This window comes from Oncorhynchus kisutch, linkage group LG29 (assembly GCF_002021735.2).
Source record: "Oncorhynchus kisutch isolate 150728-3 linkage group LG29, Okis_V2, whole genome shotgun sequence".
NCBI classification, from domain to species: Eukaryota; Metazoa; Chordata; class Actinopteri; order Salmoniformes; family Salmonidae; genus Oncorhynchus; species Oncorhynchus kisutch.
The window spans coordinates 1,060,429-1,083,741 of record NC_034202.2 but is presented as its reverse complement, the minus strand read 5'-3'; the positions used below and the strand labels follow the sequence as shown (position 1 = coordinate 1,083,741).

The 23,313-nt window shown below is 43.1% G+C and overlaps 1 protein-coding gene across 1 annotated transcript in view; it reads right to left on the bottom strand.

Annotated features, from left to right (window-relative positions):
* Positions 1 to 1,633: 1,633 nt before the first annotated feature.
* The window catches only part of LOC109879257 (proteasome subunit beta type-7-like), a 71,464-nt gene continuing 49,784 nt past the window's right edge, over positions 1,634 to 23,313 (bottom strand). The window contains exon 5 of the transcript XR_004206212.1: positions 1,634 to 1,843. The gene's annotated coding sequence lies outside the window, so the exon portion shown is untranslated. The remainder of the gene's footprint in view (positions 1,844 to 23,313) is intronic.

Sequence of the window (23,313 nt, the reverse complement as noted above, 5' to 3'; positions counted from 1 at the left end):
TTTCCTGAGGGTTTGACATCAGAGTAGGGGATTCCAGTACCTGGTTGACTGGGAGGGTTATGGTCCAGAGGAGACGTGCTGGGTCCCCGCTAGGAACATCCTGGAACATCCTGAATTCCACTGCCTGCATCCCGGTCAACCAGGTATGTGCCAGGGTAGGATGCCAGGTGGCATCCCTAGAGGGGGGGGGGGGGGGGTACAGTCACACCCTAATCTGTTTCACCTGTCTTCTGCTTGTCTCCACCCCCCTCCAGGTGTCACCCATCTTCCCCATTATCTCCGGTGGATTTATACCTGTGTTTTCTGTTTGTCTGTTGTTAACGGGATAATTGTCATCAACAACCACAAATAATATTACTAAAAATATTTATATTCATGAAATCACAAGTGCAATATAGCAAAACACAGCTTAGCCTTTTGTTAAAAAACCTGTCTTGTCAGATTTTGAAAATATGCTTTACAGCGAAAGCAATCCAAGCGTTTGTGTAAGTTTATTCTTGTTTGTTGTGCCAAGACATCCGGGGTTTTCCACCCCTCCTCTCCCAGCAGTCTCAGGTCACCCAGCCTTTGTAAACCCGCTGCCATCAGTTGCCTCTGCAGGGTGGCCGACTGAACCGATCTCAAAGGGATGGCTGGGTTGTTGAAGATGGGCTGTGGGAGGAGCCTAGGCTCCACACCCCATTCTCGTGTGTACCTTAGCAGCTGCCAGGCCCTCAGCACTGCAGGGTAAACGTCTGAGAGACCTGCTGTACTCAGCCTCTCCAGCTTCATGAGGAACAGCTGCCGGTCCAACCCTAATCGGCCAGCTCTCCTCAGCAGTGTGCATGCTGGTTCCCTCCAGCCAACATCAGAATGGTACAGCAGTCTCTGCACCGCCTTTAGCCGGAAAGCAGCCATCCCAGGCCCTGTCCTCCTTCGTGGACGGTCACGTACAACACTGCCGCCCTCAGCCAGTGACGGCCCGACCAGTAAAGGTCCACAGATTGTCCACAGATTGTCTGGGAGGGTGAGGCAGCCCGCCAGTATAGTAACCCCCAGACTGTCAATTAACCCGCGACCAGCAGCATTTCTCCCCAATCTACCCCTGCTTACCTCCTCTGGAGCGCTACGCTGGTGCGTTCTCCCAGTGTTCTCTCATCTTTGCTTCTTTTCCCTCGGATCACTCGAGGATAGCGTACATGATTACGCTGATGTCCGAAAGGGCACTTGCCTGAGCTATGGCGGTGTGGGAGCAACAATCCACCGTTTGCCTCAGATTGGAGGAGTTTGTGGCAGAGTTGCGGAAAGTGTTAGATTCTCCGTTGTCCGGGAGAGAGGCAGATTGAAAGCTGCTCCAACTATGTCAGGATTCCTTAAGTGATTCCTTATCCACGCAGTGGATTTTCGCACGTTGGCAGCTGAGAGTGCCTGGAACCCGGAAGCCCTGTTTGATGTGAAAATGCTGTGCAGAGACGCTCCCCATTCTACCTGACAGAGCTTGAGAGGATTTGCAGAGAAGAATGGGAGAAATTCCCCAAATACAGTGCCAAGCTTGTAGCTTCATACCCAAAACGACTCAATGCTGTAATCGCTGCCAAAGGTGCTTCAACAAAAGTACTGAGTAAAGGGTCTGAATTCTTATGTAGATGTGGTATTTCAGTTTATTCCTGTTTTTTTCTAAAAACATGTTTTGTCATTAGTGAGAATAAAAACACGATTGAATACATTTTCAATTCAGGCTGTAACACAACATGGAATAAGTATGAATGGTATGAATTCTTCCTGAAGGCACCGTATATCTGGTCACAGTCAAAGTGACACCCGTAGAGGTCAGGAGGTGGGCTTTAAACTGGATGAAGGACTGCTGGAGGGAGAAAGAGGAATGAATGAGTATCTTTATAGAGGTATGGGCAATAGCTACCTACCAAAGATGGTATTGCTGCTCTGATACATAGTATCATTATGGGATAATAAAGGACCTTGCGCTCAATCAACCCAATCTTGCCGGTTCCCCAAAACCTTCTTCCTACAAATGATCACTTCTTCACAGTCACACAAAAATAATATACTTCCCCTCTTATAACTTAGTCTGAATGTTGTAAAAAGACTAAACTAAACACGCAAATTAAAACCCAAAACAAGGCAAGATGTGCAAAATAAACAGTTTTTCCTCTCCTCCGTGGTAGAGGGCTGGGCCTTAGCCATTGTAATCTGGAGAATCCCCAGTCTGTTCTCCCCCTCAGAACTTTCCCAGGTATTCTTGGGATGCTTAAAGTGGGCAGCGCTACCAGCTATTTTTGAACGCTGACGGGAGAAGGGGTAACAGCCGCAAGGGGCTGGAGCTGATATTAGTGACGTCGCTAGCACTGTGCCTAATAGAGATGCTCGCTCTCTTTTAAACGCGCCGTTTGTTTTCACTGTTTTCACTGAATGAGAGATGAAAGGAGAGTAGAAGACGACTCCGTTTCTGAAAGGACCTCCTGGTGTCCCCCTGCTGCTGTTGCCATGATTATTTATTTGTTGATGCGTTTCTTAATTTGATCTGTGGAGAAGATTGAAATAAAACAAAATACAGGGAACATCTACTGCTGGAGTTCCCTACTTGGATTTTGATTTATATGCTGGACAGGAAGACTTGAAAAGTGAGATATGATTCATGTATAACAATTGTAATTGCGATGCATTCCCCATCCAGGGTGCATCGAAGCAGAAGACAAGCCAAACCTGTGTTAAAGTGGCATAATGCACAACCACAACATGAGAGCCATAGCCTGCCGAGCTAAAGCCCAAGTGGTTAATTCCTCAATTGAACACCATGTAGGGGCACTACAGTCCCCACTGTAGTCTTCTGTGATGTATATAAAGTGTAATAGTGGGATACAAACTCAAAATTGAATACATTTCAACTCTATATCTGACTTAGTGCATGTGTCTTCTTTTTTTAAGATCATTGTGTGTGCGGTGTATACTTTTGTTAAGGTAGATGTGTTGAAGACTATCAGGAAACACGGATTAGGTTAAGGAGCCATGTGGGGTCCTTTCCTTTCTCAAGAATTAGGTCATTTCTCATCATACTGGGTCATTTTGTGACTCATGTTTTCTTCCAACTAGGTAGTTTGTAATTTAAGTAGATCCAACGAACTTGGTTAATTGCATCTGTGTCATGCGAGGAACAAGAAAAGTGGTAAATCTGTCGAATAATTCACTTTAGTTTAACGCTGTCAAAACTGTCAAAGGTCACGGACTGCATCCCAAGCTGAGTCTGGCAGGTCACCCGGGTGATCTCCTCCCATTCAGTGCCATTGACCCATGCCCAGGGCAAAGCCAAGCCAACTGGAAGTCATTAATGTCACTCAGTTACCACTGGGTATCCATTGTCCTCCTAGTGCAGGATGAAAGCAGAGAGTATTGGGCAATTGCTTTTAATTGCCTTAATCAGTAAAAGTGGGTGGGTGGGGCGGGGCCAGAACATGGTTTACAAGGACCATCCTCATTAATCCTAGAACCCCCCATCTTTTAGATGGAGCAGATGTCAATCATTTTGCTCCCCCCCTCACACAGTCGTCACTGTGTGGGGAAATGGGGAAGGGGCGGGTGTACCTACTACTGTGAAGTTGAGTGTCTAATTAGGCCTGGTGGTTTAAATGTGTGTGTGTGTGTCATTGCACATGGGTATTGCAGGTTTGTATGACTGAGTGTGTGTCAGAAACAGCCTTGAGTGCAGTATTGCTGTATAGGAGAGTGGCTCATCTGTCTGTCTGTCAGCCGCTGGTCTTGGAAGCTTTTACAATCTGAAGCCTTTGTTGTGGCGCTGTCATGGATGTGTGTCTGTGAGGGGCTTAGTTTGTGGTTGAGGCCCTGACACGAAAAGAAAGAGATGAGTGTGGTGAAAGCCGGCCGCGTACTACTCATTTACAGTAAGCGGGAGAAGCAGCTCCCGCTGTGATCCTTTGATCAGCCCAGAAAGCATCTGGTCTTTAGCATTAGATGGTAAACAAGTCTTAATGAGCAAAAAGCAGCTTTTAGTCAGACAACTGTTTGGGAATGGAGCACGCTTCATTATATAGCACTGCACAAGATGGTCAAAATAATATAGTGGGTGTGTGTGTGAACACGAACTCAATATACTATACTATGCCACTTTCACATGCTAGTTGGAACTAGGAAACTCGAAAATGTTGCTTTTGCCACATGTAATTATTTGCATGAAATTGATCAAAACTAGTTTGTTGTAATGTCCTACTGTACTTTTATATTTCTATGAGAGGGTTAATCATTGATTTTTGATAGGCTAACGTTACTTGATGACGACATGCTGTTAGCACCTGAGCTTTTGTCTTGAAGCTTAAATGGGTTAATCATTGATTTTTGATAGGCTAACGTTACTTGATGACGACATGCTGTTAGCACCTGAGCTTTTGTCTTGAAGCTTAAATGGGTTAATCATTGATTTTTGATAGGCTAACGTTACTTGATGACGACATGCTGTTAGCACCTGAGCTTTTGTCTTGAAGCTTAAATGGGTTAATCATTGATTTTTGATAGGCTAACGTTACTTGATGACGACATGCTGTTAGCACCTGAGCTTTTGTCTTGAAGCTTAAATGGGTTAATCATTGATTTTTGATAGGCTAACGTTACTTGATGACGACATGCTGTTAGCACCTGAGCTTTTGTCTTGAAGCTTAAATGGGTTAATCATTGATTTTTGATAGGCTAACGTTACTTGATGACGACATGCTGTTAGCACCTGAGCTTTTGTCTTGAAGCTTAAATGGGTTAATCATTGATTTTTGATAGGCTAACGTTACTTGATGACGACATGCTGTTAGCACCTGAGCTTTTGTCTTGAAGCTTAAATGGGTTAATCATTGATTTTTGATAGGCTAACGTTACTTGATGACGACATGCTGTTAGCACCTGAGCTTTTGTCTTGAAGCTTAAATGGGTTAATCATTGATTTTTGATAGGCTAACGTTACTTGATGACGACATGCTGTTAGCACCTGAGCTTTTGTCTTGAAGCTTAAATGGGTTAATCATTGATTTTTGATAGGCTAACGTTACTTGATGACGACATGCTGTTAGCACCTGAGCTTTTGTCTTGAAGCTTAAATGGGTTAATCATTGATTTTTGATAGGCTAACGTTACTTGATGACGACATGCTGTTAGCACCTGAGCTTTTGTCTTGAAGCTTAAATGGGTTAATCATTGATTTTTGATAGGCTAACGTTACTTGATGACGACATGCTGTTAGCACCTGAGCTTTTGTCTTGAAGCTTAAATGGGTTAATCATTGATTTTTGATAGGCTAACGTTACTTGATGACGACATGCTGTTAGCACCTGAGCTTTTGTCTTGAAGCTTAAATGGGTTAATCATTGATTTTTGATAGGCTAACGTTACTTGATGACGACATGCTGTTAGCACCTGAGCTTTTGTCTTGAAGCTTAAATGGGTTAATCATTGATTTTTGATAGGCTAACGTTACTTGATGACGACATGCTGTTAGCACCTGAGCTTTTGTCTTGAAGCTTAAATGGGTTAATCATTGATTTTTGATAGGCTAACGTTACTTGATGACGACATGCTGTTAGCACCTGAGCTTTTGTCTTGAAGCTTAAATGGGTTAATCATTGATTTTTGATAGGCTAACGTTACTTGATGACGACATGCTGTTAGCACCTGAGCTTTTGTCTTGAAGCTTAAATGGGTTAATCATTGATTTTTGATAGGCTAACGTTACTTGATGACGACATGCTGTTAGCACCTGAGCTTTTGTCTTGAAGCTTAAATGGGTTAATCATTGATTTTTGATAGGCTAACGTTACTTGATGACGACATGCTGTTAGCACCTGAGCTTTTGTCTTGAAGCTTAAATGGGTTAATCATTGATTTTTGATAGGCTAACGTTACTTGATGACGACATGCTGTTAGCACCTGAGCTTTTGTCTTGAAGCTTAAATGGGTTAATCATTGATTTTTGATAGGCTAACGTTACTTGATGACGACATGCTGTTAGCACCTGAGCTTTTGTCTTGAAGCTTAAATGGGTTAATCATTGATTTTTGATAGGCTAACGTTACTTGATGACGACATGCTGTTAGCACCTGAGCTTTTGTCTTGAAGCTTAAATGGGTTAATCATTGATTTTTGATAGGCTAACGTTACTTGATGACGACATGCTGTTAGCACCTGAGCTTTTGTCTTGAAGCTTAAATGGGTTAATCATTGATTTTTGATAGGCTAACGTTACTTGATGACGACATGCTGTTAGCACCTGAGCTTTTGTCTTGAAGCTTAAATGGGTTAATCATTGATTTTTGATAGGCTAACGTTACTTGATGACGACATGCTGTTAGCACCTGAGCTTTTGTCTTGAAGCTTAAATGGGTTAATCATTGATTTTTGATAGGCTAACGTTACTTGATGACGACATGCTGTTAGCACCTGAGCTTTTGTCTTGAAGCTTAAATGGGTTAATCATTGATTTTTGATAGGCTAACGTTACTTGATGACGACATGCTGTTAGCACCTGAGCTTTTGTCTTGAAGCTTAAATGGGTTAATCATTGATTTTTGATAGGCTAACGTTACTTGATGACGACATGCTGTTAGCACCTGAGCTTTTGTCTTGAAGCTTAAATGGGTTAATCATTGATTTTTGATAGGCTAACGTTACTTGATGACGACATGCTGTTAGCACCTGAGCTTTTGTCTTGAAGCTTAAATGGGTTAATCATTGATTTTTGATAGGCTAACGTTACTTGATGACGACATGCTGTTAGCACCTGAGCTTTTGTCTTGAAGCTTAAATGGGTTAATCATTGATTTTTGATAGGCTAACGTTACTTGATGACGACATGCTGTTAGCACCTGAGCTTTTGTCTTGAAGCTTAAATGGGTTAATCATTGATTTTTGATAGGCTAACGTTACTTGATGACGACATGCTGTTAGCACCTGAGCTTTTGTCTTGAAGCTTAAATGGGTTAATCATTGATTTTTGATAGGCTAACGTTACTTGATGACGACATGCTGTTAGCACCTGAGCTTTTGTCTTGAAGCTTAAATGGGTTAATCATTGATTTTTGATAGGCTAACGTTACTTGATGACGACATGCTGTTAGCACCTGAGCTTTTGTCTTGAAGCTTAAATGGGTTAATCATTGATTTTTGATAGGCTAACGTTACTTGATGACGACATGCTGTTAGCACCTGAGCTTTTGTCTTGAAGCTTAAATGGGTTAATCATTGATTTTTGATAGGCTAACGTTACTTGATGACGACATGCTGTTAGCACCTGAGCTTTTGTCTTGAAGCTTAAATGGGTTAATCATTGATTTTTGATAGGCTAACGTTACTTGATGACGACATGCTGTTAGCACCTGAGCTTTTGTCTTGAAGCTTAAATGGGTTAATCATTGATTTTTGATAGGCTAACGTTACTTGATGACGACATGCTGTTAGCACCTGAGCTTTTGTCTTGAAGCTTAAATGGGTTAATCATTGATTTTTGATAGGCTAACGTTACTTGATGACGACATGCTGTTAGCACCTGAGCTTTTGTCTTGAAGCTTAAATGGGTTAATCATTGATTTTTGATAGGCTAACGTTACTTGATGACGACATGCTGTTAGCACCTGAGCTTTTGTCTTGAAGCTTAAATGGGTTAATCATTGATTTTTGATAGGCTAACGTTACTTGATGACGACATGCTGTTAGCACCTGAGCTTTTGTCTTGAAGCTTAAATGTAACAATGAATTCTGATACATTCTAAATAAATTCTATTTAATTACCTCTGAAATTCCATGAAAACGATAGAATGACAAAGTAAATAAATATGTAGGCTATAGCAGCCTATAGGTAGGTAAATGGTGATTTCTTCCCTGTCTTCTCTCACTCTGTCAGTGAATAACTGTAGGTGTGTGTGCAGAGGCCCGTCGGTTGGAGGCTTGACTACTTGATCGGGCCAAATCCGACATAAAAAGAACAGACACAGACAGAAAACTCTACCAGGGGTTGCTAATATGTCTGTCCTCAAAACAGTTTGCTAGTGTGCCACGCACTTGAACTGTCCAAGTGCTTAACTTACAAAAAAACTTACCATCTCTATTGCGTATAAACACAAGCTGATCCACTGGATGAACCTCATCATCACACCAACGGGATCCAAATGTACCCTCTGTTTGCCTTAATGTTCATAAAACTCCACAGACCCCCTCTTGTTCAGTGGAACTCAGAAATATATGTGGTTACTTGGTTACTGTGCTGTCCTTTCAGCACCACGATTCGAAGGACGCTCAAATCGCTTAAAATAACCCTCATCAAGATCTGTTGCCTAATAGTCCTATCCATCACATTATTATTACAAATAGATAACTTATCACAATGGTGCTCGTTTAGGAAAGTTATACCAAAGCTGAATCGATGTCTTGCAAGATCACATAATGGTTCATTAGTATTTTAGCATAGCAGCAGTAATGTTACACCAGAAACATCTCCCCAGTCATTTCTTATCTGAAGCTTTGATTGGAACAAATAGGCCTACAAGAGAGGCTAATAGTATGTCAACATCGTCTGCTTTCATTTGCTCGCGAAACAGTAAAATGTGAACAAATGTCTTTCACGAATGACAGTGATGGACTATTTTGAAATGTTGGTGTTTGAGACAATATCTGTTGGCAAAGGCAGAAGTTGCAATTGGAGGATGCATTTTATGTTTAGGGCTAGCCTACAATTATATTAAATAGGCTACATCAGTCGGTACAAACGTTGATTAAGAAATGTCGTTAAAAGAAAAGCTCCCTCGCCTAAAATAAATTGCATTAGACCCTTTAATTGTCTGCACATGCTTGTGAATTGTTGCATTATTTAAGAGTGCAACATTATTTAAGATGAAAAGTCACTTGCATAGTAGAAGCCCGCTTACTGGCGACACTGGGATGTTTACGGTAAATGTCTGTTGCCAAGCCCCAAACCCCATCTCGGCACAATTAAATGTACAAATGATGTAAATTGAAATCTAGTCGCGCTGTTTCTCCTTAAACTTTCGGCAAGGAGAAAAGCCCCTAAGCGAGAGAGAGAAATGTGTGTAAGGAATGAGGCTGCTAAAAATGTAGTAGTTGCTGACGGCGTTGCTCCTCTCTCTCTCTCTTCCCCCTTCTCTCCCTCTCCTCTCTTCCCCGCTGTGGGGGACAGCTGGCTCTCATCCATCATCCCTTCACAGAGATATAGTTCAGTGGGCCACTGTCAGTTAACCTGTTGTTTTCTAAAGAAACACTCAACCAGTCCCTAGCCAGTCCCTAGACTGTTTTTTCTGATATCTGGATAGTCTAAAAACATGTGTTTGAAATACTGTATATATCTTTTAAAAAATTGGGGGGAGGGTGCACTCTGTTTCAGCACAGAAGGTGGGGGAGGGGCAGAAGAGGAGCAGGGCCTGGTGCGATAGAGGGTGGAGAGAGAAAGTCTGCGAACTCTCGCAGGTGAGACAAACTTGTTGCTGAAATAGGTTATCTGTCATCTCGTGGTAGTGTCTGTATTAGCTAGCTAGCTACACTAGCTAGCTAATTGAGGGTATGCTGCTGCGCTCCCCATCCCTGTCTACAACAACCACTCTATTCATATTCAACAACAGCCTACCGGTTGGTTGATCATTGTAGCCTACTCCTTCTCACTTAGCCAAGTTAATTATAATTCCATTTTGCATCGATTAGAAATCTCCCACCTCACTTGCTACACATGGAGCCTCTGACTGTATTGTACTGACTTTTTTGTGGGGCCCATATAACTGTTTTATTCATATTTGAAATGGCATGGTATATCCTTGTGTAACCGATGTGAAATGACATGGTATATCCTTGTGTAACCGATGTGAAATGACATGGTATATCCTTGTGTAACCGATGTGAAATGGCATGGTATATCCTTGTGTAACCGATGTGAAATGACATGGTATATCCTTGTGTAACCGATGTGAAATGACATGGTATATCCTTGTGTAACCGATGTGAAATGACATGGTATATCCTTGTGTAACCGATGTGAAATGACATGGTATATCCTTGTGTAACCGATGTGAAATGACATGGTATATCCTTGTGTAACCGATGTGAAATGACATGGTATATCCTTGTGTAACCGATGTGAAATGACATGGTATGTCCTTGTGTAACCGATGTGAAATGACATGGTATATCCTTGTGTAACCGATGTGAAATGACATGGTATGTCCTTGTGTAACCGATGTGAAATGGCATGGTATATCCTTGTGTAACCGATGTGAAATGACATGGTATGTCCTTGTGTAACCGATGTGAAATGACATGGTATGTCCTTGTGTAACCGATGTGAAATGACATGGTATATCCTTGTGTAACCGATGTGAAATGACATGGTATATCCTTGTGTAACCGATGTGAAATGGCATGGTATATCCTTGTGTAACCGATGTGAAATGACATGGTATATCCTTGTGTAACCGATGTGAAATGACATGGTATATCCTTGTGTAACCGATGTGAAATGACATGGTATGTCCTTGTGTAACCGATGTGAAATGACATGGTATGTCCTTGTGTAACCGATGTGAAATGACATGGTATATCCTTGTGTAACCGATGTGAAATGACATGGTATGTCCTTGTGTAACCGATGTGAAATGGCATGGTATATCCTTGTGTAACCGATGTGAAATGACATGGTATATCCTTGTGTAACCGATGTGAAATGACATGGTATATCCTTGTGTAACCGATGTGAAATGGCATGGTATATCCTTGTGTAACCGATGTGAAATGACATGGTATATCCTTGTGTAACCGATGTGAAATGGCATGGTATATCCTTGTGTAACCGATGTGAAATGGCATGGTATATCCTTGTGTAACCGATGTGAAATGACATGGTATATCCTTGTGTAACCGATGTGAAATGACATGGTATGTCCTTGTGTAACCGATGTGAAATGGCATGGTATATCCTTGTGTAACCGATGTGAAATGACATGGTATGTCCTTGTGTAACCGATGTGAAATGACATGGTATGTCCTTGTGTAACCGATGTGAAATGACATGGTATATCCTTGTGTAACCGATGTGAAATGACATGGTATGTCCTTGTGTAACCGATGTGAAATGACATGGTATATCCTTGTGTAACCGATGTGAAATGACATGGTATATCCTTGTGTAACCGATGTGAAATGACATGGTATATCCTTGTGTAACCGATGTGAAATGACATGGTATATCCTTGTGTAACCGATGTGAAATGACATGGTATATCCTTGTGTAACCGATGTGAAATGGCATGGTATATCCTTGTGTAACCGATGTGAAATGACATGGTATATCCTTGTGTAACCGATGTGAAATGACATGGTATGTCCTTGTGTAACCGATGTGAAATGACATGGTATGTCCTTGTGTAACCGATGTGAAATGACATGGTATATCCTTGTGTAACCGATGTGAAATGACATGGTATATCCTTGTGTAACCGATGTGAAATGGCATGGTATATCCTTGTGTAACCGATGTGAAATGACATGGTATATCCTTGTGTAACCGATGTGAAATGACATGGTATATCCTTGTGTAACCGATGTGAAATGACATGGTATATCCTTGTGTAACCGATGTGAAATGACATGGTATATCCTTGTGTAACCGATGTGAAATGACATGGTATATCCTTGTGTAACCGATGTGAAATGACATGGTATATCCTTGTGTAACCGATGTGAAATGACATGGTATGTCCTTGTGTAACCGATGTGAAATGACATGGTATATCCTTGTGTAACCGATGTGAAATGACATGGTATGTCCTTGTGTAACCGATGTGAAATGGCATGGTATATCCTTGTGTAACCGATGTGAAATGACATGGTATATCCTTGTGTAACCGATGTGAAATGGCATGGTATATCCTTGTGTAACCGATGTGAAATGACATGGTATATCCTTGTGTAACCGATGTGAAATGGCATGGTATATCCTTGTGTAACCGATGTGAAATGGCATGGTATATCCTTGTGTAACCGATGTGAAATGACATGGTATATCCTTGTGTAACCGATGTGAAATGACATGGTATGTCCTTGTGTAACCGATGTGAAATGGCATGGTATGTCCTTGTGTAACCGATGTGAAATGACATGGTATGTCCTTGTGTAACCGATGTGAAATGACATGGTATGTCCTTGTGTAACCGATGTGAAATGACATGGTATATCCTTGTGTAACCGATGTGAAATGACATGGTATGTCCTTGTGTAACCGATGTGAAATGACATGGTATATCCTTGTGTAACCGATGTGAAATGACATGGTATATCCTTGTGTAACCGATGTGAAATGACATGGTATATCCTTGTGTAACCGATGTGAAATGACATGGTATATCCTTGTGTAACCGATGTGAAATGACATGGTATATCCTTGTGTAACCGATGTGAAATGGCATGGTATGTCCTTGTGTAACCGATGTGAAATGACATGGTATATCCTTGTGTAACCGATGTGAAATGACATGGTATATCCTTGTGTAACCGATGTGAAATGACATGGTATGTCCTTGTGTAACCGATGTGAAATGACATGGTATATCCTTGTGTAACCGATGTGAAATGACATGGTATATCCTTGTGTAACCGATGTGAAATGGCATGGTATATCCTTGTGTAACCGATGTGAAATGACATGGTATATCCTTGTGTAACCGATGTGAAATGACATGGTATATCCTTGTGTAACCGATGTGAAATGACATGGTATATCCTTGTGTAACCGATGTGAAATGACATGGTATATCCTTGTGTAACCGATGTGAAATGACATGGTATATCCTTGTGTAACCGATGTGAAATGACATGGTATATCCTTGTGTAACCGATGTGAAATGACATGGTATATCCTTGTGTAACCGATGTGAAATGACATGGTATATCCTTGTGTAACCGATGTGAAATGACATGGTATATCCTTGTGTAACCGATGTGAAATGACATGGTATATCCTTGTGTAACCGATGTGAAATGACATGGTATATCCTTGTGTAACCGATGTGAAATGACATGGTATATCCTTGTGTAACCGATGTGAAATGACATGGTATATCCTTGTGTAACCGATGTGAAATGACATGGTATATCCTTGTGTAACCGATGTGAAATGACATGGTATATCCTTGTGTAACCGATGTGAAATGACATGGTATATCCTTGTGTAACCGATGTGAAATGACATGGTATGTCCTTGTGTAACCGATGTGAAATGACATGGTATATCCTTGTGTAACCGATGTGAAATGACATGGTATATCCTTGTGTAACCGATGTGAAATGACATGGTATGTCCTTGTGTAACCGATGTGAAATGACATGGTATATCCTTGTGTAACCGATGTGAAATGACATGGTATATCCTTGTGTAACCGATGTGAAATGACATGGTATATCCTTGTGTAACCGATGTGAAATGACATGGTATATCCTTGTGTAACCGATGTGAAATGACATGGTATGTCCTTGTGTAACCGATGTGAAATGACATGGTATGTCCTTGTGTAACCGATGTGAAATGACATGGTATATCCTTGTGTAACCGATGTGAAATGACATGGTATATCCTTGTGTAACCGATGTGAAATGACATGGTATATCCTTGTGTAACCGATGTGAAATGACATGGTATATCCTTGTGTAACCGATGTGAAATGACATGGTATATCCTTGTGTAACCGATGTGAAATGACATGGTATATCCTTGTGTAACCGATGTGAAATGACATGGTATATCCTTGTGTAACCGATGTGAAATGACATGGTATATCCTTGTGTAACCGATGTGAAATGGCATGGTATATCCTTGTGTAACCGATGTGAAATGACATGGTATATCCTTGTGTAACCGATGTGAAATGACATGGTATATCCTTGTGTAACCGATGTGAAATGACATGGTATATCCTTGTGTAACCGATGTGAAATGACATGGTATATCCTTGTGTAACCGATGTGAAATGACATGGTATATCCTTGTGTAACCGATGTGAAATGACATGGTATATCCTTGTGTAACCGATGTGAAATGACATGGTATATCCTTGTGTAACCGATGTGAAATGACATGGTATGTCCTTGTGTAACCGATGTGAAATGACATGGTATGTCCTTGTGTAACCGATGTGAAATGACATGGTATATCCTTGTGTAACCGATGTGAAATGACATGGTATATCCTTGTGTAACCGATGTGAAATGACATGGTATATCCTTGTGTAACCGATGTGAAATGACATGGTATATCCTTGTGTAACCGATGTGAAATGACATGGTATATCCTTGTGTAACCGATGTGAAATGACATGGTATGTCCTTGTGTAACCGATGTGAAATGACATGGTATGTCCTTGTGTAACCGATGTGAAATGACATGGTATGTCCTTGTGTAACCGATGTGAAATGACATGGTATGTCCTTGTGTAACCGATGTGAAATGACATGGTATGTCCTTGTGTAACCGATGTGAAATGACATGGTATGTCCTTGTGTAACCGATGTGAAATGACATGGTATGTCCTTGTGTAACCGATGTGAAATGACATGGTATGTCCTTGTGTAACCGATGTGAAATGACATGGTATATCCTTGTGTAACCGATGTGAAATGACATGGTATATCCTTGTGTAACCGATGTGAAATGACATGGTATATCCTTGTGTAACCGATGTGAAATGACATGGTATATCCTTGTGTAACCGATGTGAAATGACATGGTATATCCTTGTGTAACCGATGTGAAATGACATGGTATATCCTTGTGTAACCGATGTGAAATGACATGGTATATCCTTGTGTAACCGATGTGAAATGACATGGTATATCCTTGTGTAACCGATGTGAAATGACATGGTATATCCTTGTGTAACCGATGTGAAATGACATGGTATATCCTTGTGTAACCGATGTGAAATGGCATGGTATATCCTTGTGTAACCGATGTGAAATGACATGGTATATCCTTGTGTAACCGATGTGAAATGGCATGGTATATCCTTGTGTAACCGATGTGAAATGACATGGTATATCCTTGTGTAACCGATGTGAAATGACATGGTATATCCTTGTGTAACCGATGTGAAATGGCATGGTATATCCTTGTGTAACCGATGTGAAATGACATGGTATATCCTTGTGTAACCGATGTGAAATGACATGGTATATCCTTGTGTAACCGATGTGAAATGACATGGTATATCCTTGTGTAACCGATGTGAAATGACATGGTATATCCTTGTGTAACCGATGTGAAATGACATGGTATATCCTTGTGTAACCGATGTGAAATGACATGGTATGTCCTTGTGTAACCGATGTGAAATGACATGGTATATCCTTGTGTAACCGATGTGAAATGACATGGTATATCCTTGTGTAACCGATGTGAAATGACATGGTATATCCTTGTGTAACCGATGTGAAATGACATGGTATGTCCTTGTGTAACCGATGTGAAATGACATGGTATGTCCTTGTGTAACCGATGTGAAATGACATGGTATATCCTTGTGTAACCGATGTGAAATGACATGGTATATCCTTGTGTAACCGATGTGAAATGACATGGTATATCCTTGTGTAACCGATGTGAAATGGCATGGTATATCCTTGTGTAACCGATGTGAAATGGCATGGTATATCCTTGTGTAACCGATGTGAAATGACATGGTATATCCTTGTGTAACCGATGTGAAATGACATGGTATATCCTTGTGTAACCGATGTGAAATGACATGGTATATCCTTGTGTAACCGATGTGAAATGACATGGTATATCCTTGTGTAACCGATGTGAAATGACATGGTATATCCTTGTGTAACCGATGTGAAATGACATGGTATATCCTTGTGTAACCGATGTGAAATGACATGGTATATCCTTGTGTAACCGATGTGAAATGACATGGTATATCCTTGTGTAACCGATGTGAAATGGCATGGTATATCCTTGTGTAACCGATGTAAAATGACATGGTATATCCTTGTGTAACCGATGTGAAATGACATGGTATATCCTTGTGTAACCGATGTGAAATGGCATGGTATATCCTTGTGTAACCGATGTGAAATGACATGGTATATCCTTGTGTAACCGATGTGAAATGACATGGTATATCCTTGTGTAACCGATGTGAAATGACATGGTATATCCTTGTGTAACCGATGTGAAATGACATGGTATATCCTTGTGTAACCGATGTGAAATGACATGGTATATCCTTGTGTAACCGATGTGAAATGACATGGTATATCCTTGTGTAACCGATGTGAAATGACATGGTATATCCTTGTGTAACCGATGTGAAATGGCTAGCTAGTTAGCAGTGGTGCGCGCTAATAGCTAATAGCATTTCAATCGGTGACGTCACGTGCTCTGAGACCTGAAGAGGTTGTTCCCCTTGCTCTGTAAGGGCCGTGGCTTTTTTTGGCGCGATGAGTAACGATGCTTCGAGGGTGACAGTTGTTGATGTGTGCAGAGGGTCCCTGGTTCGAGCGAGGGGACAGACGAAAATTAAACTGTTACATTGATGCTGTTGACCCGGATCACTGGTTGCTTGCTGCGGAAAAGGAGGAGGTCAAAAAGGGGGGTGGGTGTAACTGATGTGAAATCAAAATCAAAAGTAACAGTCAGTATCAGGTGTGGCCACCAGATGCATTAAATACTGCAGTGCATCTCCTCCTCCTCATGGACTGCACCAGATTTGCCAGTTCTTGCTGTGAGATGTTACACCCCACTCCCCAGTCCATGACGGACCCTCCACCTCCAAATCGGTCCAGCTTCAGAGTACAGGCCTCGGTGTAATGCTCCTTTCTTCGACGACAAACGCGAATCGGACCATCACCCCTGGTGAGACAAAACAGTGACTCGTCAGTGAAGAGCACTTTTTGCCAGTCCTGTCTGGTCCAGCGACGGTGGGTTTGTGCCCGTAGGCAACAGCGGTGATGTCTGGTGAGGACCTGCCTTACAACAGGACAACAAACCCTCAGTCCAGCCTCTCTCAGCCGAAGGCTACGTTCACGCAGATGAGAAGTGACCCTGGGCATCTTTCTTTTGGTGTTTTTCAGAGTCAGTAGAAAGGCCTCTTTAGTGTCCTAAGTTTTCATAACTGTGACCTTAATTGCCTACCGTCTGTACACTGTTAGTGTCTTATAGACCGTTCCACATGTGCATGTTCATTAATTGTTTATGGTTCATTGAACAAACAGGGTTTAAACCCTTTACAATGAAGATCTGTGAAGTTATTTCAATTTTTACGAATTATCTTTGAAAGACAGGGTCCTGAAAAAGGGACATTTATTTTTATCGAATCAAATCTTTGTTCACTGACAGTGTCCTCAAACGATATCATAACCGCCACGATAAAAGACAGTACCGTGCAGCCATCTTCATCAACCTGGCCAAGGCTTTCGACTCTGTCAATCACCACATTCTTATCGGCAGACTCAATAGCCTTGGTTTCTCAACTAACTGCCTCGCCTGGTTCACCAACTATTTCTCCGACAGAGTTCAGTGTGTCAAATCAGAAGGCCTGTTGTCCGGACCTCTGGCAGTCTCTATATGAGGGTGCCACAGGGTTCAATTCTCAGGCCGACTCTTTTCTCTGTATACATCAATGATTTCGCTCTTGCTGCTGGTGATTCTCTGATCCACCTCCTCGCAGACGACACCATTATGTATACTTCTGGCCCTTCTTTGGACACTGTGTTAACAACCCTCCATACAACTTTCCTTCCGTGGCCTGCAATTGCTCTTAAATACAAGTAAAACTAAATGCATGCTCTTCAACCGATCGCTGCCTGCACCTGCCCACCTGTCCAACATCACTACTCTGGACGGCTCTGACTTAGAATACGTGGACAACTACAAATACCTAGGTGTCTGGTTAGACTGTAAACTCTCCTTCCAGACCCACATCAAACATCTCCAATCCAAAGTTAAATCTAGAATTGGCTTCCTATATCACAACAAAGCATCCTTCACTCATGCTGCCAAACATACCCTTGTAAAACTGACCATCCTACAAATCCTCGACTTCGACGATGTCATTTACAAAATAGCCTCCAATACCCTACTCAACAAATTGGATGCAGTCTATCACAGTGCCATCCGTTTTGTCACCAAAGCCCCATATACTACCCTGTACGCTCTCGTTGGCTGGCCCTCGCTTCATACTCGTCGCCAAACCCATCACTAGCTTTAAGCACCAGCTGCTAGAGCAGCTCACAGATTACTGCACCTGTACATAGCCCACCTATAATTTAGCCCAAACAACTACCGCTTTCCCTACTGTATTTATTTTATTTATTTATTTTGCTCCTTTGCACCCCATTAAATAAATAAATAAAATACATTTCTAATTTGCACATTCTTCCACTGCAAATCTACCATTCCAGTGTTTAACTTGCAAAATTGTATTCATTTTGCCACCATGGCCTTTGCCTTTACCTCCCTTATCTCACCTCATTTGCTGACATCGTATATAGACTTGTTTCTAATGTATTATTGACTGTATGTTTGTTTTACTCCATGTGTAACACATTTTATGTGTCGAACTGCTTTGCTTTATCTTGGCCAGGTCGCAATTGTAAATGAGAACTTGTTCTCAACTTGCCTACCTGGTTAAATAAAGGTGAAATAAAAAATAAAATAAAAAAATCCAGACAGCTGATGTTCTGATAGAGCTGCAAAATCTGGATCCCTACAAATCAGTTGGGCTGAGACAATCTGGTCCCTCTATTCCTAGAATTATCCGCCGCCATTGTTGCAACCCCTATTACTAGTCTGTTCAACCTCTTTTGTATCGTCTGAGATTCCTAAAGATTGGAATGTGCCCGCGATCATCCCCCTCCTCAAAGGGGGAGGCACTCTAGACCCAAACTGTTACAGACCTATATCCATCTTGCCCTGCCTTTCTAAAGTCTTCGAAAGCCAAGTAAACAAAACAGATCATCGACCATTTCGAATCCCACCGTACCTTCTCCGCTATGCAATCCGGATTCCGAGCTGGTCACGGGTGCACCTCAGCCACTCTCAAGGTCCTAAAAGATATCCTAACCGCCATCGATAAGAGACAGTACTGTGCAGCTGTCTTCATCGACCTGGCCAAGGCTTTCGACTCTGTCAATTACCGTATTCTTATTGGCAGACTTAACAGACTTGGTTTCTCTAATGACTACCTCGCTTGGTTCACTAACTACTTCTAGTCTAGTTAGTATTTCGCACATTATCGTATAAACACATACTCATTGACAAACACACACTTACACTGTGGCATATACTGTATACACTCTTATATGTAAGTGGAATATAGTTTTTCCATCTGTCTGATCACGTGTGTTACTCTTTGTCATTGTTTGGGATCAAAGAGAGCCTCTGTTTTGACACTCCAAGTGTATTTGCCGTGTCTCACAATGGCTGAGAAGTGTGTGCGTGTGTGTATGTCATCGCAAGTTGTGAGTGGAGGGACTGTTTAGTGTCAGCTGTGCTGTGTTTGTGTATGTGTGTGTGTCATCACAAGTTGTGGGGGGAGGGACTGCCACAGAATAAGTGATGAGAGTGTACAGTGCTTTGCGAAAGTATTCACCCCCTGCCTCCGGCCCGGGGCCCGCAGCGAGGGTGGCCGGCCCGGGGCCCGCAACGAGGGTGGCCGGCCCGGGGCCCGCAACGTGGGTCCCCAGCCCGGGGCCCGCAAAGAGGGTCCCCAGCCCGGGGCCCGCAACGAGGGTCCCCAGCCCGGGGCCCGCAACGAGGGTCCCAAGCCCGGGGCCCGCAGCGAGGGTGCCAAGCCCGGGGCCTGCGCTGTTGCGCCTTCTTCACGATGCTGTCTGTGTGGGTGGACCAATTCAGTTTGTCTGTGATGTGTACGCCGAGGAACTTAAAACTTACTACCCTCTCCACTAATGTCCCATGGATGTGGATAGGGGTGTGTTTCGTCTGCTGTTTCCTGAAGTCCACAATCATCTCCTTAGTTTTGTTGACGTTGAGTGCAAGGTTATTTTCCTGACACCACACTCCGAGGGCCCTCACCTCCTCCCTGTAGGCCGTCTCGTCGTTGTTGGTAATCAAGCCTACCACTGTTGTGTCGTCCGCAAACTTGATGATTGAGTTGGAGGCGTGCGTGGCCATGCAGTCGTGGGTGAACAGGGAGTACAGGAGAGGGCTCAGAACGCACCCTTGTGGGGCCCCAGTATTGAGGATCAGCGGGTGGAGATGTTGTTACCTACCCTCACCACCTGGGGGCGGCCCGTCAGGAAGTCCAGTACCCAGCTGTATAGGGCGGGGTCGAGACCCAGGGTCTCGAGCTTGATGACAAGTTTGGAGAGTACTATGGTGTTAAATTCTGAGCTGTAGTCGATGAACAGCATTCTCACATAGGTATTCCTCTTGTCCAGATGGGTTAGGGCAGTGTGCAGTTGGTTGAGATTGCATCGTCTGTGGACCTATTTGGGCGGTAAGCAAATTGGAGTGGGTCTAGGGTGTCAGGTAGGGTGGAGGTGATATGGTCCTTGACTAGTCTCTCAAAGCACCTCATGATGACGGAAGTGAGTGCTATGGGGCGGTAGTCGTTTAGCTCAGTTACCGTAGCTTTCTTGGGAACAGGAACAATGGTGGCCCTCTTGAAGCATGTGGGAACAGCAGACTGGGATAAGGATTGATTGAAAATGTCCGTAAACACACCAGCCAGCTGGTCTGCGCATGCTCTGAGGGCGCGGCTGGGGATGCCGTCTGGGCCTGCAGCCTTGCGAGGGTTAACACGTTTAAATGTTTTACTCACCTCGGCTGCAGTGAAGGAGAGTCCGCATGTTTCGGTTGCGGGCCGTGTCAGTGGCACTGTATTGTCCCCAAAGCGGGCAAAAAAGGTAGTCTGCCTGGGAGCAAGACATCCTGGAGGGCCTTATACGCGTCGCGGAAGATAGAATAGCAATGATCCAAGGTTTTACCTGCCCTGGTTGCGCAAACGATATGCTGATACACTTTAGGGAGTCTTGTTTTCAGATTAGCCTTGTTAAAATCCCCAGCTACAATGAATGCAGCCTCAGGATATGTGGATTCCAGTTTGCAAAGAGTCAAATAAAGTTAGTTCAGAGCCATCGATGTGTCTGCTTGGGGGGCAATATATACGGCTGTGATTATAATCGAAGAGAATTCCCTTGGTAGACAATGTGGTCGACATTTGATTGTGAGGAATTCTAAATCAGGTGAACAGAAGGACTTGAGTTCCTGTATGTTATTGTTGACCACACCACGTCTCGTTAACCATAAAGCATACGCCCCCGCCCCTCTTCTTACCAGAAAGATGTTTGTTGCTGTTGGCGCGATGCGTGGAGAAACCAGCTGGCTGCACTGACTCCGATAGCGTCTCTCGAGTGAGCCATGTTTCCGTGAAGCAAAGAACGTTAGTCTCTGATGTCCCTCTGGAATGCTACCCTTGCTCGGATTTCATCAACCTTGTTGTCAAGAGACTGGACATTGGCGAGAAGTATGCTAGGGAGTGGTGCGCGATGTGCCCGTCTCCGGAGTCTGACCAGAAGACCACTTCGTTTCCCTCTTTTACAAAGTCGTTGTTTTGGGTCACCGGCTAGGATCCATTCCGTTGTCCTGGGTGAAAGGCAGAATGCAGGATCTGCTTCGGGAAAGTCATATTCTTGGTCGTACTGATGGTGAGTTGACGCTGCTCTTATATTCAGTAGTTCTTCTCGACTGTATGTAATGAAACCTAAGATGACCTGGGATACCAATGTAAGAAATAACACGTAAAAAAAACTAAAAACTGCATAGTTTCCTAGGAATGCGAAGCGAGGCGGCCATCTCTGTCGGCGCCGGAAGTATTATTATTATATTATTATATATGTTTCAAGCAGACCACCATAGTCCTTGTGCCAAAGGAAGCAAAGGTAACCTGCCTAAATGATTACAGCCCCGTGGCACTCACATCTGTAGCCATGAAGTGCTTTGAAAGGCTGGTCATGGCTCACATCAACAGCATCCTCCCGGACACCCTAGACCCACTCCAGTTGGCATTCGCCCTAGACCCACTCCAATTCGCGTCCTAACAGATCCACAGACGACTCAATCTCAATCATGCTCCACACTGCCCTTTCACACCTGGACAAAAGGATCACCTATGTGAGAATTCTGTTCATTGACTACAGCTCAGTGTTCAACACCATAGTGCCCACAAAGCTCATCACTAAGCTAAGGACTCTGTGACTAAACACCTCCCTCTGCAACTGGATCCTGGACTTCCTGACGGGCCTCCCCCAGGTGGTGCGGGTAGGCAAAAACACATCTGCCACACTGATCCTCAACACCTGCGTGCTTAGTCCCCTCCTGTACTCCCTGTTCAACCACGACTTAGTCGCCAAACACGACTCCAACACAATCATTAAGTTTGCTGACGACACAACAGTGGTAGGCCTGATCACCGACAACGATGAGACAGCCTATAGGGAGGTCAGAGACTTGGCGTGTGGTGCAAGTACAATGACCTCTCCCTCAATGTGAGCTGATCGTGGACTACAGGAAAAGATGGGCCGAACAGGCCCCTATGTAGTGGAGCGTCACAAACAAACTATCATGGTCCAAACACACCAAGACACTCGTGAAGAGGGCACGGCAACACCTTTTCCCTCTCGGGAGACTGAAAAGATTTGGCATGTGTCCCCAGATCCTCAAAATGTTGTACAGCTGCACCATCGAGAGCATCCTGACTAGTTGCATCACCTGCTCGGCATCTGACCGTAAGGTGCTACAGAGGGTAATGCTTACGGCATTACCCTATATATTAGAAGGTGTCAGAGGAATGCCCAAAATTTGTCAAAGAATGCAGTCACCCAGTCATAGACTGCTCTCTCTGCTACCGCACAGCAAGCGGTACCAGAGTGCCAAGTCTAGGACCAAAAGGCTCCTTAATCTACCCCCAAGCCATAAGACTGATGAACAATTAATCAAAATGGCCACCCAGACTATTTACATTGACACCCCCCCCCCCCATTGTTTTTTTCACTGCTGCTATGGGCTGTCTATTATCTGTGCATAGTCACTTTACCCATTCCTACATGTTCAAATTACCTCGACTAACCTGTACCCCCACACATTGACTCGATACCGGTGCCCCCTGCCTTGTTATTTTATTGTGTTACTTTTTATTATTTTTTACTGTTGTTTATTAAGTAAATATTTTCTTAACTCTTGTTGGTTAAGGGCTTGTCAGTAAGCATTTCACAATAAGGTCTACACCTGTTGTATTCAGCGCATGTGACAAA